General features: G+C 37.4%; 1 pseudogene; it reads left to right on the forward strand.

Annotated features, from left to right (window-relative positions):
- The window catches only part of LOC125409558 (mediator of RNA polymerase II transcription subunit 6-like), a 58,380-nt pseudogene that overhangs the window by 29,888 nt on the left and 6,856 nt on the right, over positions 1–21,636 (forward strand).

Here is a 21,636-nt window from a genome sequence, read left to right on the forward strand (position 1 = left end):
ATTAATTTCAGAGAGCCAATGAAGAGATATCAATAGAATGTCTTACCTTAGGGCATGGAAAATAGTGCCACCTTATGCCAGAAGTTCGTAACTCAGACTATATAAAGGGTTAGAGATCAGTTTCCACAGGTTTATGTTATGTACTGTATGGATGACATTCTACTTGCTCATACAGATGAGGATATTTTGTTAGAGATATATGGATTATTACAACAGAGCCTAAGCCATGCAGGATGAGTTATTGCTCCAGAGAAAGCACAGAGCCACCCATCTTCTCAATATTTAGGTCATACATTATACCCCAAAGAAATTAAGCCTCAAAAGATAGAAATGACTTTCAAAGGTTGTTAGGAAATGAGGCCTTATCTACAGTTTCTTCCAGGAGACCTAGAGCCTCTAAGTGAAATCCTTAAAAGAGATAGTGATGCAAATTCCAGCAGACAGCTTTCAGAAGCTGCCAGACAGACTCTCTCACAGATAGAGCAGGCTATACAGGAACAGCAGGTGTGCTATATTGGTTACAGCCAAACATGGCAGACATATATTTTACCTACAAGACTGGCTCCTACAGCAGTTTTATGGCAAAACGGACCACTTCTATGGCTGCACCTTCCTGTATCGCCAATCAAAGTATTAAATCCTTATTTTGAAGCAGCAGCATGCTTAGCACAGAAGAGCATGATAGAATCTAAGAAATATTTTGGCAAGGAAGCAGCTGTGATCAATGTTCCTTACACTAAGCAGCAAATTGAATGGTTATTCTAAAATAATGATTCTTGGGCAATTCTGTTTGCTCAAATTCAAGGTCAGATAAATAATCTTTTCACAGCTGACCAGTTACTGCAGTTTACACACTGCATTCATTCATTCATTTTTCCTAAAATGGTGGTAAAAGATCCCATAAAAGATGCTTTGTTAATTTTCAATGATGGTTCATCTAATGGGAAGGCTGCTTACCTGGTCAGTGGTAAGGACATGTTGTGCAGACAGATCCAGCTTCAGCTCAAATAGTTGAGCTGCAAACTGTAGCTCTAGTGTTTAAGAATTTTGCTAATAAGGCTTTTAATCTGTATACTGATAGCTGGTATATTTATAATGCTTTGCAAATATTGGAAACAGTTCATTATATATGAACTAGCAATAAACAAGCTAAGATATTGTTTCAGCAGATTCAGGAGGCCATACAACATAGAAAGTTACCATGCTTTGTGGGACATATCAGAATGCATTCAAATCTTCCTGGTCCATTAGCTGAAGGTAATGCTTTAGCAGATGAACTTACAAAAATAATTGCTCTATCTCAGGTTGAACTTGCTCAGCAGTCGCATGATTTGCACCATCAAAGCAGTTTAAGTTTAAGAAAGCAATTTAAACTGACCAGGGAAGCTGCTCGCCAAATTGTTAAGCAATGTGAGAGATGCCCACAATATCTAAATCCCTGAGGACTGCTTCCTAATCGTATATGGAAAATGGATGTTACTCATGTTACTGAATTTGGAAAATTGAAGTATGTACATGTGACAATCGATACATATTCAAGATTCATAATGGCCACTGTACAAACTGGAGAAGCTGCCAAGCATGTAATAACTAATTGCTTGAAATGCTTTTCATGCATGGGAAATGAATAATAATAAAGATGAACAATGGGTCCGGATATGTTAACAGAGCATTTCAAATATTTTGTGCCCAATGGAATAATGTACTTAAGACTGGTATTGCTTATACTCCTCTGATATAGTTATGAATAATTTGCATTGGTATAAATCTTGATTTATTGATACAAGCTTAAGGTCAATTTTGTTAAATGTTTATATATTTTTGATCTTGATTAAGATATTGTGATTGTGTAGTTTATTTAAAAATGTAATGTATAATTAAGAAATATAGGTTAATAGATAATCATCTATAATAGTCAAGTTTGTAGTCATGTTATATTTTCCAGATATGCATAGATATATTTCAGATAGACATTCTTTATATCTTTCAAAGACTACAGAATATGCCATTTAAAATGTTTTAATAACTAAGGGCTTTTCATGACAATGAGATATGTCTGCTCCTGGCAACACCAATCTACTTCAAGAGGAAGATGGGCATCAAAGAGGCTCCTTGTGGAGTTGGTTATCCATTTGGGCAAGAAACTGTTCTAGTCTGGACTGTTGCATGAAATGGATATAAAGAACTCGTAGAGAGAAGACTGCTGAACTTGCCTGAAGGTGAGATGATTTTTTGGGCTCCTGTTTTATAAAAGAGTCTATGAGACATTCTGCAGGACACACAAAAAAGTGACTGAACTGTCTTTAAAATTTCCTGCTATATGGGAATGTCTGTTGGATACTATGGGCCTGTAGGCTGAAGATGGATGCTCCAATGGTAAAGAAGAACTTTGGGTAATCTGTCCAGGTAGCAAGATGTCTATGTCATTTTTAGAGTTTTGGAAGTTGTTTACAATGCACTTCCTGTTTACTTAGGTAATATTATATCCTTCTGGATTCTTTGATGGAGTTGAAGAATGGATAGTTATAGTTTTCCTTTGTTATGATAAATGATAAAATAGACATAAATATTGTAACTGTAATTCTTGTTTGATAACTGTTTTATTATATAATTTTACTATGTTAAAGTTAAAGCCTTCCTTTTTGTTTAAACAGAAAAAGGGAAAATGGTGTAGGAGGTTCTTCTGTCTGTGTGTCATTTTTATTGGTTAAATAAAGAAACTGCCTTGGCCTTTTGATAGGGAAGCACTTAGGTAGGCAGGGTAGACAGAACTAAATGTTGAAAAAAAGGACAGACAGACAGACACCATGAAACTCCTTCTGAGACTGACACTGGTTAGAATCTTTCCCAGTAAGCCATGACCTTGTGGTGCTACACAAATTATTAAAAATGAGTTAGATCAAGATATGAGACTTAGCCAATAAGAAACTAGAACTTATGGACCAGACAGTGTTAATTAACACAATTTCAGTGTGATTATTTTAGGTATAAACTAGCCAGGCAGCCAGGACCAAAAGCAGGCCCACTCTCATTACAACAGAATAGTGCCCCATGTTGGGTGAAGGAGTACGTCACAAAACAATCCCACACCAGTTTGGAATTATGATTAATGAAAGGGTTATTTATTTAAAGGGAAAAACTTACAGATCACTGTCCTAGACAATAGCCCTCTGCGTGACCAGGAAAAGAGTCTGTGCAAGGGAGAACGCACATGGCTACCATTGCTTTTTTAAGCCAAAGAGACCATGCCCAAGTGGGCTGGTATCTTAAAGGCTATTGGCTGAATGAGCAAAAGGTGTTCCTTCAGCAATCCTCAAGAACAAGGAATTGTGGAGTGTGCACATAGCTCCTTGAAAACATAACTCCAAAAGATAAAAGCAGGGGAGGTGTATCCTCGAACACCACATAATGCCTTAAATCATGTACTGTTTATGCTAAATTTTCTAAATATGGATGTCCATGAGTGATCAGCAGCATACAGATTGTGGCATAATAGTACAAAGACTACCTTTGCTTAAGCAAGGTGGAGAGACTCTTGCACTGAAATATGGAAAGGGCCAGACCCCATATTAATTTGAGGTCTAGAGCATGTCTGTATTTTTTGCCAGGATGAAAATCAAGTGACATAGCTTCCAGAGAGACCGGTTTGATGCATTCAGCAGAATACCAGACCTGATGACATCATAGCTGATAATATCCCAGCAAGAGAAATGAAATAAAAGGAAATTGAGGAGGAACCTGTGATTCAGCTTTCCCAGTCCCCACAGATATGAATGCCTGATTTGGGACCTCTGCTACCACTCTACACTGCAGGGTGTTATTCTGCCTCCAGAGAAAGAAACCCTGGTGAGATGACCTGACCGCAATGTCTGCAACTTGCAGCAGTTTGAACCCTGTTTGCTTTGGAACTAAGATGCAGACTGAACATTTGACTGTTTTAATTTCTGAGACACAAAACTCATTTTGGTTAAAATATTGGACCTGAGAACTAAGACTTAAGCTTTCCCCTCAAGGAAGGAAAGACACGAAATGAAAAATGACTGAAGGCTGCTCCAGTTAAGAAAAAGGCAACCTAAGGATTTAACAGCTGCTCAGAGACTAAAACTGGTATTTGGTAACAGCAAAGTCATTTTACTCTTACTGGTATTGACCTGATACTTGTAACTGCATATAAGATCATAAGAAAAGTTGATATTGACCAATAATGCCAAGAATCATGGTACTGACCTAAAGAGATTTGAAAAAGTTGGTATTGACCGACAATGCTAAGAATTAAGGTACTAACAAACACATTTAGAAAGTTGGTATTGATCTACAATGCTAAGAATTATGATTTTGACCTGTTGTTTGCAACTGCTGAGAATAGATTGACACATCCTGTAAATGTTGGGAGTTAATGCATATGTTAAGAATTTGAAATTTTGATACAGTGTAAAATATTTTAGAGGTGCTCTAAAATAGCAGCAGAAGAAACATTTTCAACTCTGGTGATTCTCTTCTCCTTTAAATAGGAGACTATAGGCTTTGGGAGCATGATTGTTCATAAAGCACAACTTATCCTGACAAGATAGTATGGCTTCAACACAGAGCCCAAAAAGGTATCTCTCTCCACTAATCTCATTTCTTCACAGAGATCAGCAGTCAATGGGTTTGAAGCTTCTCCTCAACAGATGCCTAAGACAGGAGCTTGCATATGTGAATGCCTGTTCCAAAGATGGCAAAATTTGAGTAAATAAAGAGGTCTTTGCCCAGGTCAAGAGTGATCATTCTGTCCTGTTGCAGAAGCACAGGTTTTATTAAAATTAATAAGAGAGAGTGGATTTAGGCCCATATTTCTACATGGTGTGACAGCCAAGTTCTTGGGTCATAGTTGGTATCCAGAGCAGTCACATTCCCTACCAGACAGGCTGTCACTGCCCTAACAGAAGCTCAGGATATGTTGCTCCTTTTCTTTTTTTAAAAAAAGTTTATTAAATTATGAAAGTTTCCATTTCAGCCCCTCCTCCCAACACCCTCTCACTCCCTCCCTCCCCCTCCTCCTCCCTCTCCATCCCTAAGAGCAGTCAGGGCTTCCAGCTGTAATTATGTAGATCGCCTGAGAAGAGGTGTGAATTCCAAGTTAGTGACCAAGCTGTGTATGTGACTGTAGTCCTGCTGTCCTGCTACCCTGGAAACAGAATGTTAATGAACTTCCACCTTGGTTTACCTTTTGGGACAAAAGGTGTTTGGATAATAAATGTGGGTGATCTTCAGGGTTTGAATGAAGCCTGAGATTGCCCTCTGGTGTTGCTGTGTGAACTGTGTCTCATTATTCTCATGCCTCCATGCCAGTCCAGAGAGGGAAAAACAGTTTATGTTGGGGCATAAGACCCCGACAATCTCATTAGGTTTTTTTTTTTTATAAAAAACAGCTATCAACAAAATACAACATGGAGACAGTAGGGATACAAAGAACATACCTAAACATAATAAAGGCAATATGTGGCAAGCCAACAGCCAACATCAACCTAAATGGAGGGAAATTCACAGTGATCCCAATGAAATAAGGAACAAGATAAGGTTGTCAACTCTCTCCGTACCTATTCAATATAGTTATTGAGGTCCTAGATAGAGCAATAAGACAACAAAAGGAGATCAAGGGGATACAAATTCGAAAAAAGTCACACTCTCACTATTTGTTGATGATATGATAGTTTACATAAGCGACCCCAAAAATTCTACCAAGAAACTACTACAAATCAAAAACACTTTCAGTAATGTAGCAGGATACAAGATTAACTCAAATAAATCAGTAGCCCTGCTGATAAAAGGGCTGAGAAAGAAATAAGAGAAACAACACCCTTCGCAATAGCTACAAATAGCATGAAATATCTTAGAGTAACTCTAACCAAACAAGTGGAAGACTTGTATGACAGGAACTTTAAATCTATGAAAAAAGAAATTGAAGAAGACACCAGAAAGTGAAAAGATCTCCCATGCTATTGGGTAGGTAGAATTAACATAGTAAAAAATGGTAATCTTGCCAAAAGCAATCTACAGATGCAATGAAATGCCCATCAAAATCCCAGCAAAATTCTTTGTAGACCTCAAAAGAATGGAACTTCATATGGAAAAGCAAAAACTATAGGATAGCCAAAAAAATCCTGTACAATAAAAGAACTTCTGGAGGCACCACAATCCCTGACTTCAAACTCTACTACAGAGCTACAGTACTGAAAACAGCCTGATATTGGTATAAAAATAGAAAGGAGGATCAATGGACCCAAATTCAAGACTCGGGTATTAATCCACAAACCTTTGAACACCTGATTTTTGACAAAGAAGCAAAAAATATCAAATGGAAAAAAGAAACCATATTTAACAAATGGTACTGGTATAACTGGATATCAACATGTAGAAGAATGAAAATAGACCCATATCTATCACCATGCACAAAACTCAAGTCCAAATGGCTTAAAGACCACAACATAAAGCCATCCATACTGAACTTCCTAGAAGAGAAAGTGGGAGGTACAGTTGAACACATTGACACAGGAGACCACTTCCTAAATATAACCTCAGTAGCACAGACACTGAGAGAAACAATTAATAAATGGGACCTCCTAAAACTGAAAAACTTCTGTAAAGAAAAGGACACAGTCAACAAGACAAAACAGCAACCTACAGAATGGGAAAAGATCCTCACCAACCCCACATCAGACAGAGGTCTGATCTCCAAAATATACAAAGAACTCAAGAAATTGGTCATCAAAAGAACAAATAATCCAATAAAAAATGAAATACAAACCTAAACAGAGAACTCTCAATAGAGGAATCTAAAATGACTAAAAGACACTTATGGAAATGTACAACATCCATAGTCATCAGAGAAATGTAAATTAAAACAACTCTGAGATTCCATCTCACACCTGTAACAATGACCAAGATCAAAAACACTAATGACAACTTATGCTAGAGAAGTTGTGGGGTAAAGGGAAGACTCCTACACTGATGGTGGAAAAGCAAGCTGCTACAGCTTCATTAGATGTCAGTTTGGTGATTTCTCAGAAAATTAGAAAATTACCTTCCTCAAGAACCAGCAAATAACATTTTGGGGTATATATCCAAAGAATGCTCAATTGTACCACAAGGACATGTGCTCAGCTATTTTCATAGCAGCATTGCTTGTCATAGCCAGAACCTGGAAACAATCTAAATGCCATTTGACTGAAGAATGACTGAGGAAAATGTAGTATATTTACACAAATTCAGTACTATACAGCAGAAAAAAATAATAACATTTTAATTTTGCAGGCAAATGGATGGAGCTAGAAAACATCATTTTGAGTTAAGTAATCCATACCCAGAAAGAAAATTATCACATGTACTCACTCAGTGGTTTTTAAACATAAAGCAAAGAAAACCAGCCCACAAATAACAATCCCAGAGAACCTAGACAACAATGAGGACCCTAAGAGAGACATATATCATCTAATCTACATGGGTAGTAGAAAAAGAGAAGATCTCCTGAGTAAATTGGGAGCATGGGGACCTTAGGACAGTGTTGAAGAGGAGGAGAGAGGCAGGGAGGGGAGCATAGAAAATGTAGAACTCAACAAAAATCAATAAAAAATAAACCAAAGAAAAAATTCCAGAACCTTCTATAGAAGACCATAGGGTTCTGGATGATGGAATAAACATGGAAGATAAATCAAAGAATCCAATAGGAAATAGGAAACATATATTCTGACAAACTTCTATAAATAATCAAAGCTAAGAATTCATATAAATGGCATTGTAATTGTTGGTTTGGTAGACAAAAGTGCAAATGTAAGTATCACATCCAAATTGGCCTCTTCAAGAGGTATATGTTCAATTACTAAAAATTGAAACCATAACTCAAATTAAACAAAGCATGAGATGGGTTTACTGCATAGGGCCAGAAGGTCAGAGAGAGAAGCTGAGGCCATATGTGGCTAATATTACAGTAAATTTATAGGGCCATGACTTGCTTTAGCAATGGAATTCCCAGATTAACATGCCTGCAGTCCCAGGAACTCATTATTCTGGGAAGGATATTATAAGTACTATAAATAAAGGTCAACAGCCATTCAGGTTGTACAAGAACATAAAGCAACTAGCAAACCTTTAGAGGCACCAAAAGCCCTACCTTTAAAATGGTTAATTAAGAAACCAATATGGGTTAAGCAATGGCCACTAATTGAAGAAAAGATGCAGGCTTTAAACAGCTGGTATAAGAGCAACTAGATGCTTACCATATTGAAGAATCAAACAGCCCCTGGAATTTTACTGTACTTGTTGTAAAAAAAAAATCTGGTAAATAGAGAATGGTGACAGACCTAAGAGCTGTCAATAAGGCAATTCAACCTATGGTCCCTCAACAATCTGGAATTCCTCTACCTTCTCTATGATGAAAAGGATGGCCACTTATAGCTATTAATTAGAAAGATTGTTTCTTCACTATACCTTTACAAGAAAAGAATAAGAGAAAAATTCCCTTCACAGTGCCTACCTATAATAATTCTCAGCCTACTAAGAGATACCAATGGACTATCCTCCCACAAGGAATGCTCAATAATCCCACTCTATGCCAATACTTTGTAAGTCAGGTATTGGAAATAATATGTAAGCAATTTCCTAAGTCTATAATTTACCATTACATGGGTGACATTTGGCTTTTTGATTCAAAAATAGATACTTTAGAAAGACTGTTTGAAGAAGTAAAGAAAATTTTGCCAAAGTAGGTATTACAAATTGCTCCTGAAAAAAAAAATACAGAGAGGAGATTCCGTCAATTACCTAGGTTATAAAATAGATTTGCAGAAAATTAGAATACAAAAGGCACGAATTAGGAGAGACTGGTTGTAGACTTCTTAATGACTTTCAAAGTCTGTTAGGAGATATTTACAGTCTACGACTGGCTGTTGGGATAACACCTGATCTAAAAATTCATTTAAACAAAACCTTAGAGGGTGATAAGATTTGAATAGTACCAGGGAATTAACAGCTAGAGCAGAAAAGGAATTGACAATTGTTGGGGAGAACTTACAGGAGGCACATGTAGATATGGTTAACCAAATATTAATTGTAGTCTAGTCATATTGCCTTCCAGAATTTCTACTACAGGAATTTTAATGCAGAGAGATGATATTATCTTAGAATGGATATTTTTATCACATAAACCAAGTAAAAAAATAAAAACCTATGTGGAAAAACTCTCTGTATTAATTATAAAGGGTAAATTGAGACATCATCAATTAGCAGGTATAGATCCAGAAGAGATTATAGTGCTTTTCACTACTGATGAAAAAAAAAGTTATGGGAAGACAATGAGCCATGTCCAAGAGTTTGTGCTAATTTTGGGGGAGAAATTAATAGCAATTATCCCAAAAGTGGTAGACTTAACCTTATAAAAAGATCTTCTTGGATTATTTCCCATATTGTACATAATGCTCCAATAACTGAAGCCTGTAGGTTTTGTACTGATGGAAATAAATCAGAGAAGGCATGTTACAAATCAGAAGAATTAAATAAGGTGTAACAAAGTCCTTATAATTCTGTCCAGAATGCAGAATTATGTGCTATTCCCATGGCGCTAAGGGATTTTTTTTTGAAAGTAATTTTATTAAATTATAAAAGTTTCCATTTCCGCCCCTCTTCCCAACACCCTCCCACTCCCCCCACTCCCTCTCCTCCTCCCTCTTCGTCCCTTAGGGCAGTCAGGGTTTCCTGCCCTGTGGGAAGTTCAAGTTACTCCCCCCTCCCTCCAGGTCCAGGAAGGTGAGTATCCAAACAGACTGGATCCCAAAAATCCAGTATATGCAGAGGAAACAAGTCCCAGTGTCATAGTCAATGGCTTTTCAGAAAGACTTCGGGCCAGCCACATTCAGAGAATCCGGCCAAATTCCGAGAATCTGGTTAGATTCTGAACGTCCTCGTTCAGTCCCAGTCCAAGTGGCCTTGGTAAACTCTCATTAGATCTGTCCCCTTGTATCAGTGGGTGATAGCATCCCTCGCAGTCCTTATTTCCTTTTTCATTTTCTTCGTCCTTCTGCTCCTCATTTGGACCTTGGGGAGCTCAGTCCGGTGCTCCAATGTGGGTCTCCGTCTGTATCGCCATCCTTCGCCAGATGAAGGATCTATGGTGATAAGCAAAATATTCATCAGTATGGTTATGGGACAAGGCTGGTTCAGGCACCCTCTCCTCTGTCCAGAGAACAATCTGGGGATCTCTCCTTGGACCTGGGATCCCATATATAATCAAGTTTCCTGTAAACCCTAAAATGACTCCCTTAGCTGAAATATATTCTTCCCTGATCCCATATTCATCCTTCCTCCCTCCCCCACATCCCGGTCCACCGAGCTTTCCCCATTCGTCCCCTACTCCCTTCTCTCTAACCCTCTCCCCTTCCAACAACCCTCCCACCCCCTCCCCATGCACCCGAGGTTACCTGGGACTCTTGACTATTTCCTACCTCCTGGCGGATAGCTAAATAATCTTCATCAGGTTCATCTTCTTATTTAGCTTCTCTAGAATCATGTATAATAGGCTCAAAGACCTCTAATTATGGTTAGAATCCACTTATGAGTGAATATATACCGTGTTCCTCTTTTTGGGTCTGGCTTACCTCACTCAGTAAAGTGTTTTCTATTTCCATCCATTTGCATGCAAAATTCAAGATGTCATTGTTTTTTACCACTGAGTAAAACTCTAATGTGTATATGTTCCACACCTTTTTTAACCATTCTTCTATTGAGGGGCACCTAGGCTGTTTCCAGGTTCTGGCTATTATAAATAGTGCTGCTATGAACATAGTTGAACAAATGCTTTTGTAGTATGTTAGGGAATCTCTAGGGTATATTCCCAAGAGTGGAATTGCTGGGTCCTGAGGGAGGTTGACTCCCAGTTTCCTGAGAAACCGCCACATTGATTTCCACAGTGGCTGCACAAGTTTGCATTCCCACCAACAATGGATGAGTGTTCCCCTCATTCCACATCCTCTCCAGCATAGGCTATCATTGGTGTTTTTGAGTTTGGCTATTTTGACAGGTGTAGGATGATATCTCAAAGTTGTTTTGATTTGCATTTCCCTGATCACTAAGGAGATTGAGTATGACCTTAAGTGCAGGGGCCCTGACTTCTAGCAGAGGGACATCAGAGGGGTGAGTTTGCTTTGGCCCCGTGGCAGGGTCCCGGTGAGGAGGCATTCCCCGACCCCATACAATATTTGTATATCTACCAAAGTTATTTTGTCATATTGTATGTGTACATAAATACTTCTAACTCTGCTTTACACATTTTTGTATATTGAAACAATTTTAGAATATATTTATCATGTTGCCACATACATCTCTACCTCTGATCAAGATACTTATACATTGCTTACATTTTGAGGTTATTGTTCTCATTTGTTGCACAGTTGTTTATTTATAATATGCTAACTTGAAGTCTTAATCTTTAAGTTATATAGGTATTAAATATTATAGATCAATAATCATCTATGTTTGTCATACTTATAGTTAGACTAATAAGGTATTTTAGATATATAGAGATTGTATTCTGCATAGATAGGTAATCTTCAACCACTTCAAAGTACTGCAGAATATGGCATTTTAATAATTTAGCATTCTGTTTACATGAGACAGGATTGTACCTGGCAGCACCGATCTATTCCAGAGATAAGGTTCAGCACAAAAGACACACCACTTGGAGCTTGTTTTCTTCTTGGCAAAACTGGCCTTTGGGCAAGGAACTGCCCAAGCATCGACCACTGACAATATGCACTATGTCCAGACAGGACAAGTAGGATACAAGAAAAAAGACTGTCAAATTTTGTCAAGACAAGGTAAGACAGATTTGAAATATTTCTTGCCTCTGAAAATGGTTTGTCAGTTACTCTAGGCCTTAGCCAAAGTTGGTTGTTTCAACACTGAAAATGAGATTTTGGGTGATTGCCAAGGTAGCCAGTTGTCTCTGTCATTTGTTGCACATTTTGAAAGTACCTGGATTGCACTTCCTGCTTAGTCAAGTAATAATACTTCCCTTCTCGGATCTTCGATGAGGTTAAAAACTAGATAGTTGTAGTTACTTTCCTCTCATGACTTGTCAAGTTATTTATTATACAAGACTTAAACTCCTTAGGATAGAATAATTATTGAAACATTTGTCACGTTTCTTGTTTGATATATTTGTTCTTATTGTATATAATTTTGTATTAGGCTTAGAACTCTCTTATTTAACAAAAGGGGTAGGTGCTGTAGGAATTCCTACTGCCAGTAGCCTTTAAGTTACCTGCCCACTTGGTCGTGGCCTCTTATACTATTTATGCTGATGTAAAGTGCATGTCCAGCCTCTTTTTCAAGCTGTGGGATTCAGTTGCTGTTATTCACTCCAGCAGAGGTTTGTGATTTGTGAATCTAACCCTAAATAAATAACCCTCTAATATTCTCAATTCTGAACTAGTGTAGAATTTCTTTTAAGCGCCCTTCTTCAATGTTCTTCACAAGAGCCATAGATTAACTAGCAAAAATTCTACTTCCAGACATGAGAAACATCTCTTAACAACTGAGAACAAGAGACTTCCAAAACAATTTAGACTATTGCCTTTGGTTTTCTACTAGGACATGAAGTAGTAGTGAAGGACATGAAGTTGCTGAAGACACCATACATTACAGACACAGGTCTTGCAAAAATTGTCCTACAACTGATTAAGAAGTCCACATCTTGGGAAATAGCCCTCAGTATTGGAACGTGCTATGCAAAATGCTAGAGGAGAAAAGCAATCAATAAATGTACCACACTATAAAGTTTATGAACAACAATGACCACCATGGGAAGGAATCCCCAGTGCTGTAATAGTGACACTTTTATCTTATGAATAGACAACAACTGCCTATTTGTGCTTGCATCCCAATCAATGAGAAGAAATTCATGCCTAGTCCTGCAAACATAGCCAGTCACAGGCCCTAGAGGAGAACCTACTACTGTCAATTTCCGAAACCAACATATTCTCTAATTGTATTCTAAATGCTTGTCCTTATACCTTGATAACTGTAGCTCTCACCCCTATATTTTTTCTTTTTCTTTTTTTTTAAATTAATGAAAACTATTAATGAGATCCACAACTGGCCAAAATGCAAAGAACATGTGACTGCGGCATGTCCCAGTCCCCGTTAGGAAAGGAAGGCTTGAATTCCTTTCTATTAATTTGTCTCTTAAGTGCAATTAGACAGCTGTTGGTTACTTCCAAGATAAAAGTGTCTCTACTGCATCTTGAGAGAAACCTTCCCATGCTATTAATAGTTGTCGTTCATAACCTTAACAGAGGAGTATGACTATTGTTTTTCTCTCTTAGAATCTTGAACAGAAACTTGCATCAGTTTTTGCAACTGATGAAGACTAGAACAGAGATCCACAACTGGACAAAATGTAGAGAACACATGACTGTGGCAGGTCCAGGTTCACTTCCACTAAGGCTAGGGCACCATCTTGAAGGAGGGAGAAAATTATAAAAACCAAAAATTCAGCCTTGCTGCAAGATAGTGTCTTTAGACATGACAGGAAATCAGCAACCATGAACTCTCAACTCTCTGAAAAAATTTAAAATGCAACAGAAACATGTTAGTTTAGGAAAATGGAAACAAATAGCTGCTGTGATAAGGAAATCAGTTTTTTCCAGGATCTAGTCCCTAATGGATTTTACAATGTCAAGTGGTCACCCATAAACAGATGAACATGCTAGAAACCCTAAATGGATTCAGTGTAGTGTGTCGTTTTAAAGGAAAAAAGACCAACTCCTGCCCCGACCCAGGATCCCAAAGGTGAAATGCTTATCTGGAGTGAAGAAAGGGGTAAAAGATCTCTATACGAACTTCACATACAATCTGAGGGTCATGTTCTTCATTTCAGTGCTTTTTATTGTTCTCTCCTTTTCTTCTACTTCTAATCTAATTCTTCTGTCCTGATTGTCTATAATTTCTTAGCTCAAATTTTCTGTCCCAATTCTAATTAGCAATTCAAATTCTCTTTTTCATTTTTTCTTTTCTTCTTCCTCTTCTTCTTCCTCTTCTTCTTCCTCTTCTTTTTTTTCTTCATTTTCCTACATTCTTATATTTTGTACATTCTTATTCTTTTACAATTTTGTTAATTTCTGCTAATTTCTCCCTCTGGATATTACTTCTTTTTTCAAGTCTATCAAAATCTCTCTTCCCCAAGAGGCTTGAAGCAAAAGATGAGACATATTTAGCTTTTCATTGATCATAAGCACATTCCAAGGCTAAGCAATAAGGGCAGACCCTAAGCCATAGAAACATAATTCCCAAGGTTATAGAACTGAGAGTGTAACCAGAGGTCAGGGGTGCAGTAAGATAAGCTTTGAGGCATATGGTTTTGGTTAACAGACTGGAAAGCAAAGAATAGGCATGCTTTCAGGTTAATGCAAAGCTAACTTGGGATAGCACATTCCTATCTTCTGACAGAGTGAATTCAGGATACTCCAGTTATCTGAGAGATATTCCATATCTCTCTGAGAGCTATGGCTCACCAACTTCAGACATGCCATAATTACTGCGCATGGGCATCTGTGAATGTCTCAATGGAGGTCTCTTTCCCTGGAAACTAACACTGACCAACCATCTGCCAAGAAAGGTAACTGCAGAAGGGTATGCTTCTACTTATACAAAGACCTGGTTGAGAGAGTAAGGATATTGACTATGATTCCACTCCTGCCAAAATTGTGTGTAGCTTGAAAAAGTCATCCATTATCCCAATGCATAGGGAAAATTGTGTTCAGTAAACAATTAACACTCTGTAGTGCTTTTAGGAAATCCCCAAGCTATAATGTGAGGAAAAGAGCACTTCACACAAGAAGGAATGAGGACAGCTAACACATTCAGAAGGCTTTATACCATATCACATTGCTATATAACGTTAATGAGATGTGAATCTCTGGTGACAATATACTTTAACCCCTTGCTCAATAAAGTCCATGTCCATGTGATATGCATCTCTAGTGGGTTGACCTCAGAAGTATTCTCTGAGTTCTCATTGCACAATTCTTTAGCCTTAGCAGTGTGTATTTGTGTGTGTGTGTGTGCATGTGTGAAACAATAATAATAGAAGAAGAATTAGTCATGAATTTGAAAGGGAATTGGAGAGACACATGAGATGTTGAAGATATTATCATAACTGATACAATTAAAGATATTATAATACTTGAGGTCCTATTAAATTTCAAGGTCAAAACAGCTTTGACAGTATCAGTGAAACCGAGCAAAGATCTGATATAAATCCTTATCACGTATTATTTGACCAATATTCCAAAAATGTTCAGTGTGGAGAAAACAGCCTGTAAGATGGTACTGAGAAATGGAATGTTTACATGGGGAAGAATTAACTTAGCTCCTATTTCTCAATTTTCTTTTTTTTTTTTTATAGGTTAGATACTTTTTATTTTTTTTTTCTTTTAGTAATTTTATTAAATTATAAAAAGTTTCCATTTACGCCCCTCCTCCCAACGCCCTCCCACTCCCCCCCTCCCTCTCCTCCTCCCTCTTTGTCCCCAAGGGAAGTCAGGGTCTCCTGCCCTGTGGGAAGTCCAAGTTCCTCCCCCCTCACTCCAGGTCCAGGAAGGTGAGCATCCAAACAGACTGGATCCCAAAAATCCAGTATATGCAGAGGAAACCAGTCCCAGTGTCATTGTCAATGGCTTCTCGGAAAGACTGCAGGCCAGCCACATTCAGAAAATCCAGCCACATTCAGAGAATCTGGTTGGATCACATGCTCGGTCCAAACGAGGAGCAAAAGGAGGAAGAAAACGACGAAGGACTGCGAGGGATACTATCACCCACTGATACAAGGGGTCGGATCTAATGAAAGTTTACTATTTCTCAATTTTCAAACAACTGAGTTCCAAATGGGTCAAAGACTTGAGCAGTAGGCATGAAACTCTGAAAATGTTTTGTAAGAGGACAGAGCAGGAGAAACAGTTCAAGAGAAAAGGATAGGAAAGGACTCTCTGAAGAAGACTCCAGTTGTTCAGTTAATCATCACATCAATAGACAGGGTATTTTTAATTAAAAATACCTTCAGAACAACAAAGGAAAAAGTTTTCTGATTGAAAAAAAGCAGCACTTAGAGTGTGTGAAAATCTTTTTCAGATGCACAGAAGATTAGTATTCACAAAAAAAAAATCCAAAGAATACAGGAACAAGAAATCTAATGAAATGGGAAAAAGGAAACCCAGGAAGACTTCTCCAAAGAAGACAAGCAAATGGCTACTATACATGTTTTAAAGTATTCAGCATTCCTCAACACCAGTGAAATCCAAACAGAACTACCTTGAGATTCCATTTCAGTCCAGAAAGAAAGACCATCATCAAGAAAGCAAATGTCACCAAACAATGTCAAGGAGCCCTTATTCACTGGTGACCAATGTGTAAACAGGTGTGGCTGATATTTAGATCAGTAAGTGCCTTTCTTACTATAACCAAAACAGAATTAACATATTCTCTAACATTCCTGAACATATGTACTGAGTACTCACAACCACTCCAGGTATATTTGCATGTCCATGACTGCTCATGATCTGCTAACCATAGCAAGGAAATTGAATCATCTTAGATGCCTAAAGTTGATGAAAGAAAAGTGAAAATAAGGATTTATGTACAATGAATTTAATTTAAGTGCAGTAATTGTCCTGTAAATTTATTTGTGGAACCAACTACTGGATGAGGGAGTGAAGTCGTGGGTCTTAAAGAATAACCTATGACCACCATTTTACTAAACCAGCAAAATTAAAATAAATAACTTGAAAAACAATTTTTTTAAATTTTATGTGTATAAGTATTTTGCTTATTCATATGTAATAGTGAAACACATGTATAACTGGGGGACATAGAGACCAGAAGAGGAATGAATCTCCTGGAATTGGAATTGTAAATGATTGTGAACTGCCCTATTGATGCTGGGAAAGAAATCTAATCACTGCAGTAGCAGGAAATACACTTAACCACTGAGTCACCTCTCCATCACAATTATTTATTGGTATATATTTGTATTTATGAGAGACTGTGTATAGAAGGCAGAACACTAAAAAGCATCATCTGTGATAGTGAAAACTGGAAGGCTTAAGGAGGAAATGTAGAAAGACAACAGAATGCAAGTAATATGAAAGTAGAACAGGTAATATTGAATTTCAGCAAGGTTACAGCAGAGATGGGGATAGAGAGATGGGGTAAAAAGGCATTCAGCAGATGTTAAACATAATTAAGTATAATGAAAAAGCCATAAAGAAACCAACTGCCTAGTAGTCTAACTTAATATTAAGAGTTTTTAATTTACAATGTATCAAAAATTAAAAAGGGAAAAACCTCTTAGTAGGTTTATACCTACAATAATTGATTCAAATAAATGGCTGTACTTTAACATTCGTAGAAGTTATACTTATCATTGTCACTAAGGGGGAAAAAATCAACCGATGATTAAGGAAATAACCAATGCATATCTGGAAAAGAACATGCTATTTGTCAATTAAAAAGTCAGCTATTTGCACATAGAACTACACAAATGTACCTGGAAAACATGCTAACAGAAAGAGGCTAGCTACCAAGAGCTATCACAGGAATTATCAAGAACAGAAAATCTGCACAAAGATAAGTACAAAGGAATTGCATGTGGACGGTTTGAGGTGACCATATTTGTGAATGGACACAGGACTTCTTTAGGGGATTATGGGTTCTAAAATGCATTATAAATTGCTGAAAGTACTAAGGTTACTTAGCTATATTTATGTAAGTGAATATCTCAGTACTCAGGGATGATAACTGGAACTTAAGTCTACCATACAATCTCTTTTGCTTCCTGTTTCAACCAAAACATAGAGAGTAGATGCCTCATTATTGGAGTAATTGAAACCAATTTATTAGCAAAGAAAATATGGTTTTCCTATAAAAGCAAAATTGGCAGCAGAGTGTTTAAAATCCTGGATATATCCTTGGATCCCAATTACTATTTTCACATTCAAAAGCATGTTATTAATCTCTAAGAGCCCAGTAAAGGTTAGACCTATAAGGATCAAGATTCCCTGGGGTTAAAATTTTCTGTCATTATCACAGACAGAACTTCATCCAAAGAATGACTGTAAGGACATTTAATTGTTATGAAGGAAGGAATTGTAAATGCCACCTACAGACTCATGGTCAAGGGTAACCTCATAGACATGAAATTGAAAAAGAACCTCACATGTAAGGAGAGGGGTTGGGTATTGGTCATAGTAAATACAATTAAGGTTTTCAAAAAGACAAAACAAGCAGACATGCGTAGGAACGTGCATTGTTTTTCTATTAGATTAAGGATTCATTAAACATGCCATCTGCTTGCCACATTCCTGACTGTTCACATATTGTTACACAAAGAAATTTGGCTGATGGAGTTTTTAAATTTCCAGAAGGTTGTATAGCTGTGGAGATGATGTCCTAGAAAACCTTCCCAATGTGTGTGGTTTTATACTGTCTCACTCTGCTTAAAAACTGTTGTGGGCATGCTGGAAAGATTAAAGGCTAAGCTTACAAACACCCATCCTCCAAATGAAAAACTGCAAAGAGTTTCTTGTGTCAAATTTTCTTATGTAAGACACTTTACATCATAAATGAATAATGCCTGATGATTTGGGGTGGTTCTACAGTCACACTTCTTCACTTTTGCCCCTAGGAAAGTCTGCTCCAGAGAAGCAAAACCCCTATACATTGCCTGAACAGGTAAGAAGTTTGCATGTTTCCAGTCTTTTGAGGCTTTCTTGTTGCTGATATTTGTGTAGATGTTTTTTAAAATGTTTTTAAATTGTATATTTTTAAACTTTGCCTTCCCCAAAGAATAGAAAGAAGGGATAGGTGATAATAATTTGTCTCCACTAGAGATCCCTGGGGGAAAAGGTCCAAGAAAGGTCCTGGGTAGTTATTATGTCTTTAATGAGTTAGACAGGATCTGGGCTCCTATGGGATGCAGGCCTCCTAAGGACCTATGATGGCCACAGAGGGATGTGAATAGAAATGTGACAAAGGGATGAGTATAGACACCATTAGTTCCTTTGCATTCAAACAAAATAAAGGTGAGCAGGATCATAAATCGGAAAATTAGACTCAACCTCAGCAGATCTGAGTTCATTCAGGAAAATAAGCTAGTGTCTTGCTGTCATCTCACATGAATTTCCAGAGAGATGCAGGACAGTTCTCCAGGTATGAAAACATTCTTCCTTCTCTGTCTCCTAGGATTGCACCACATGCATTTGTTTCTTGATAATCATATAACCAAGTTCATATGGATGGGCTCATTACAATTATTCATTACGAAATTTTTTCTCGGTATCACATCATTTCCACATGAGAAAAGCACTGTGAGATGGAATTCACTGCTGTAATGTTGAATGGTTGTTTACTATACCTTCGCCTGTGGGATCTTAACAAATTCTGAACAATGTCCTACCCAAGAGGACAATTAGTTTTATCTGTACAGTTTCCAAAATCAGTGTCTTAGTTTTAATATCTGTGATTGCTCCTAAGTGTGGTCCATCAGAAAAGACATTAAATCATATAGGTGCTCACGTAAAAGTACAAGAAGAGATACTTTTCAACTCAGTGCTTCTACAGAATACAGGATGATAGGCAATTGTACCAAAAGTTAGAATAATACTACCTGGGATTTTTATTTACTCTTCAATTTCACTACAGTGTGCTAAATATCTAAAGATGGTATGAAGTCCATTGGTTCATGAGTGATCATTGTTGAGGTGATTTCTCCAGTTTATGTTCCTTGCACACATACCATCTAACACAAAGATACGGTTTATTTAGAGGAGGAGGAAAAACTGGGCATGGTGGCACATGTCTATGATGCCAGTGCTTGGGAAGCAGAGGCAGGAGTGCTGCATGTTTGAGGCCTGTCTTGGATATATAAGGAGAGCATCTTTTAAATGGTACATGATTTCTTTTGCCTCCATGGTTTCCCCTCTGTAATGCTAATCCTCAGTGTCTACATGTGTAACTCTTAAATCAGCTGTGCTAAACATTGTCAGTCTGAGAATATGTAAGCAGTAGAACATAGCTGTATATATCAGAGAAAGTTCCATAAATCTCTTGATGTATTTACTATGTTGTCAGCTTTGAGATATTTGATAGATTCATTTACCAGTGCTACGCAGAATCAAAACTGACATATGAGGTCGGGGGGGCCCTCATGCATGTGACTTAGAATACAGACTGTACAGTGGGAATATGATAAGGACAACATTTAAACAACTTTCTAGAATACTGGCATCCAGGAAAGAGTGAAAGAGTATAGGTTTTAGAGCTGTATCTTCAGCAAAAAAAAAAAATGTAAAATTTTTCTTTTGTGAAGTGTCCTTTTTTTCTAATTCCTTCATGTGATTGCATGAAACTCATCATGCTATGAAGCTTTAGGTACTTTACATAAGATCTACATATTAAATCACATTTACACAATATCTGCATAGTTACACTGAGAAACTCTGTCTTGAAAAAAATAGAAAATACCTGTACAGCAAGTGGTTTTTTTTCCAAAACTGTCATCAGGCTTCAACCACCTGATACATAAACAGGCCACACACACAGTGTAGACATCTGGGGAATAATTTAAGTGAAGATTCCAATCCAACTTGTTATTTCTTTTTTATATTATTCATAACACTTCCCACCCTGTCTTCTGCATCAATATCAATGACATTTTGCGGACAAAAGCATATGGACATGATTTGGAGTCATCAGTATTACTGAGGAATAGATTAACCAAAGCACTGCAGAAATGCAGCATTGGATCTTCGACACTCATTATGAAGGTAACAATTTAGGGCTAATTGGTTAAGTCTTTCTGTGTAAATGGGGATTTTTCTACTGTTGAAGTTAAAGAAATCAGTATTAATTTGAGCAACAGGTACCTAATATTCACTGGTGAAATTCAAGCATCATGACATGTACTAGAACTAGGTGGAGATTAAGAATTATTATTAATAATCAAACAGAAAGAGAGCAAATGAGATCTTTCATTCATATAGTTTACAAATGATGATGAGCTATCTTAAAGCAGTGATCAAAGTATTAGTGCATAGGATACATATAGGATACTATGGACCAAGGCTGAAGGACTCACTTATGGAGAGATAGAGTAGATTTAGCTGTGCCAAGAAATATCCATTTTGTATGAGTGAGGATGAAGCAGATGAAAGAGAAGCAGAGGGGAGGAGGTGGTAGGGAAGTAGAGGAGAAACTCTGAAATGTAGGAGATGAAGAGTTCTAACCTAACATTGATGAAGAAAGAAAACAAGTGTCACTGTGAGAACATAAAAGGATATACCATTGGCCACTATGAGATAATCAAATGTTTGTGTCCCTGATAGGAGCTTTTGTCCTAAGAAAAGCAGTGGTAAAATGAAGAATGAATCAGACAAAAGATGATGGAACTACCCTGTTAGGATGAGCAGTGTAAATGCAGGAGGTTGAAAGAGAAGAAAAGACTCAGGAGACATGAGAATATAGACACAAACAGAGTCTGTTTTGTATTCCAATAAGACAAGATGTGACCCTCATATATGGATACAATCTCACAGGAAGGGATTGATGAAATGG

Source organism: Myodes glareolus, chromosome 9, assembly GCF_982192425.1.
Source record: "Myodes glareolus chromosome 9, mMyoGla1.1, whole genome shotgun sequence".
Taxonomy (NCBI): Eukaryota; Metazoa; Chordata; class Mammalia; order Rodentia; family Cricetidae; genus Myodes; species Myodes glareolus.